Source organism: Salmo salar, chromosome ssa03 (genome assembly GCF_905237065.1).
Source record: "Salmo salar chromosome ssa03, Ssal_v3.1, whole genome shotgun sequence".
NCBI classification, from domain to species: Eukaryota; Metazoa; Chordata; class Actinopteri; order Salmoniformes; family Salmonidae; genus Salmo; species Salmo salar.
The window spans coordinates 56,771,877-56,775,433 of record NC_059444.1 but is presented as its reverse complement, the minus strand read 5'-3'; the positions used below and the strand labels follow the sequence as shown (position 1 = coordinate 56,775,433).

General features: G+C 37.9%; 1 protein-coding gene across 7 annotated transcripts in view; it reads right to left on the bottom strand.

The window, feature by feature from the left end:
* Positions 1-1,877: 1,877 nt before the first annotated feature.
* LOC106600859 (retinoic acid receptor alpha) overlaps positions 1,878-3,557 on the bottom strand; it is a 172,092-nt gene continuing 170,412 nt past the window's right edge. For all 7 annotated transcript variants that reach the window (XM_045714991.1, XM_045714990.1, XM_014192579.2 and 4 more), the window contains one exon: positions 1,878-3,557. This exon is cut by the window's right edge and continues 556 nt beyond it. The gene's annotated coding sequence lies outside the window, so the exon portion shown is untranslated.

Below are 3,557 nucleotides of genomic sequence, written 5' to 3'. Positions count from 1 at the left end.
GCCTCGATACAATCCTGTCTAGGCTTGGTTTTTGTTCTGACATGCACTGTCAACTGTGGGACCTTATTTAGACAGGTGTGTGCCTTTCCAAATCATGTCCAATCAATTGAATGTTCCACAGGTGGACTCCAATCAAGTTCTAGAAACATCTCAAGGATGATCAACGGAAACAGGATGCACATGAGCTCAATTTCAAGTCTCATAGCAAAGGGTCTAACTACATATGTAAATAAGGGATCTGTTTTTTACTTTTAATACATTTTCTAAAAAACATTTAATTTTTCTTTATGGGGGATTGTGTGTAGATTGATGAGGAAAATTTTTTAATTAATCAATTTTAGAAAAACACTAACGTAACAAAATGTGGAAAAGGGGTCTGAATACTTTCCGAATTTCATGAACTGGGAAATGTACAAATATTGAATTCAAATTGACTTCCAATTCAAAACAGATCAAACAGTTTCATTCCAATTCCAAAACTTGAAGATTTTGCATTTAATTCAATGTAAATTCTCCACTTCATGAGTGAATTCAAGAATTGAAATCGACCCCAACCCTGGTTTAAACCCTCCAAACTCACTTTCATTGTATAAATATGCCCATTTAACTTTATCTGGTTTGCTATTCCAAATAAAAGGAAAAAAATATATTGCGTCCCTTGAAAGAGGATTCTACACCATTAATAAATATGTAAACTATGATATAACTAGAGAATTAATCTGTGTAATTTTCGCGTAGATGGACCGGTGTTATCCTCTCTGAGCTTTCAATATCCTATTTTGCTACATTTTCTACATTTTCTATTGCAAAATCACTCAACTTTTCGGGGATATGTACACAAAGCACATCAACGTTTGACTTTGAAGTCACACCTACTCATTCAAGAGTTTTTTATTTTTACTATGCCAAGAGTGTGCAAAGCTGTCATCAAGGCAAAGGGTGGCTACTTTGAAGAATCATAAATATAAAGTATATTTTGATTTGTTTAACAATTTTTTGTTACTACATGATTCCTCATGTGTTATTTCATAGTTTTGATGTCTTCACTATTATTCTACAATGTAGAAAATAGTCAAAATAAAGAAAAACCCTGAAATGAGTAGGTGTGTCCAAACTTTTGACTGGTACTGTGTGTGTATATATATATATATATATATATATATATATAACACACATATACACACATATACATATATACACAGAAAGACAGTGTACAAAACATAAAAAACCTTAATATTGAGTTGCACCCCCCCATGAATGCTCCCAACAGTTGTGTCAGGTTGGCTGGATGTCCTTTTGGTGGTGGACCATTCTTGATACACAGGGGAAACAGTTGAGCGTGAAAAACCCAGTAGCGTTTCAGTTCTTGACACAAACAGGTACGCCTGACACCTACTACCATACCCCATTTAAAGGCACTTAAATATTTGGTCTAGCCCATTCATCCTCTGAATGGCATACATATACAATCCATGTCTCAGTTGTCTCAAGGCTTAAAAATCCTTCTTTAACCTGTCTCCTACCCTTCATCGACCGTGATTGAAGTGGATTTAACACGTGACATCAATAAGGGATCATAACATTTACCTTGATTCACCTGGTCAGTCTGTCATGGAAATAGCAGGTGTTCCTAATGTTTTGTACACTCAATGTATTGTCTAAACTAAATTGAGGGGCCAATAAGGCACCTAAAAAAAATAAGTCCCCCAAACAAAAACTGTAGTACAGCCCTTAAAGCGTCTCTGTATCTTGTATTTGTTATTGCAACGTGACCTGCTATAGTCCCAGGTCCACCGAAATGCTGATAAGTCCCACCACAATCTTATTTTCAGCCTAACAGTGGACCCACCACCAGTTAAGAAACATTTAAAAACACACACAGGCAGGGTTCTTTATTAAATGTTATTCTCTTCGTTCAATGATCTGGCATAATCAAAACAGTTATTTATTTTATCCCCAAATGCTGGTTGACATCTGATTGCATTACAAGTGAGAGTGCAGGGAAAAAAACAGTTGTGCGTTGTGATACTGGCTGCAGAGAGGCTGGCCAATAGCAGCGTTCGATCTGTTGTGAGGGACAGATCCACTCCTACTGAACAGCAGAGGCAGTGGTGTTGTGGGGAAAATAGATGGGTAGGTAAGTTACACTATTTTGTGTAAACAGTGGTTAGAGATGGGGAAATAGCTAGCCTGATCCCAGATCAGTTTGTGCAACTCCTATTTCATTGTCATGCATTGGCAGGACAGCACAAACTGATCTAGGGCCAGGCTAGGGAATAGCTAGGTACTCGGATGTGTCAGTAGAGTCAAGAACGACAGACAGATAAATACTAATGGTGTGTAAACAGAGGCAGTTGCGTTGCTGTGATAGATAAAGAGAGAGAGGTTCTGATACTGTGAAACAAACTTACAGAGGCAGTGCTGTTGTGTTGTGGGGGGAGTAGAGAGATGGGGAACATGTATACATACAGAGGCAGTGGTGTTGTGAGCGTACTGATATCGTGTCACAGAGTTTACATGGACATAGATAGATACATCCTATTGACAATGTGCTACAATGTGAGCATACTGGTAACGTGGTACAGTTTGTGACTGAGGGTGGGGGGTAATGGGAGCACATAGATATTGACAATGTGCTACAGTACAGAGGCAGTGCTGTTGGGGGGTAATACATACATTATCCAGACGTGGAATGAGAGAGGGACCACCTTGGGGAAAAGGGGGGGGGGGTCACGGAGTTATTGGTCTTTAAATTGTCAAATCTTTTTTTTCTTTTTCGGGTGAAGTATAAATTCAACTCTCTTTACTGGTTGTCAATGGCTATGGTGTTCCTAGCAGTCAGTCCCTTCCTTAAGCGGTCTAAACAGTCGATCAGTGATTCGTGCCTTCACTTCAGGATACCAAACAAGAACAAAAAGCAAAACATAAAAGGCTTTGACAAAGTGAAAATTGTCTAGACTCCATGTACTTTAAAAACAACGGAATACATCTTATGTACATTATTTCATGGCTGCTATTTTCTTACAGGTCATCTTCATAACTCCACAACAACTTGACTCTAGATCATAAAACCACCACGTTTCCTTTTCTTTTTCTCCCATGAAAAAAAGGAAATGCTGTAAATGGAACGAAACAGAGAGATGCCAACCCAACCTGGTCCAATTTGTGTTTTGTGTATCAATTTGATCCAACTTGTGAACGTGACAGTGCAAGAGGTCTAGTGCATAAAGTGAATTGCATCTGAAATCGTGTCATCGTTTTTGTTCTACTTATCTTTTGATTTGATAGAAAAAAACACACATTTCCACTGTGACTACTTAGTGTGCTGATATTCCTGGGTGAAACGAAGAGAACAAAACACTAGGTCTGGGGAGGTGGGGGGGAATCACAAATAACATCTAAGTTCTTAGAACAGTGAGAAAAATACTGAGAAAAAGATAGCAACTCTTCTTTTATGCATCATTCCACCTGGACAATTCAAATTGCAATGATTACTTTTTCAATATATATATTTATATTTCCATATATCTTTTGTAAGAAAATCTTTCCCTCAAAGT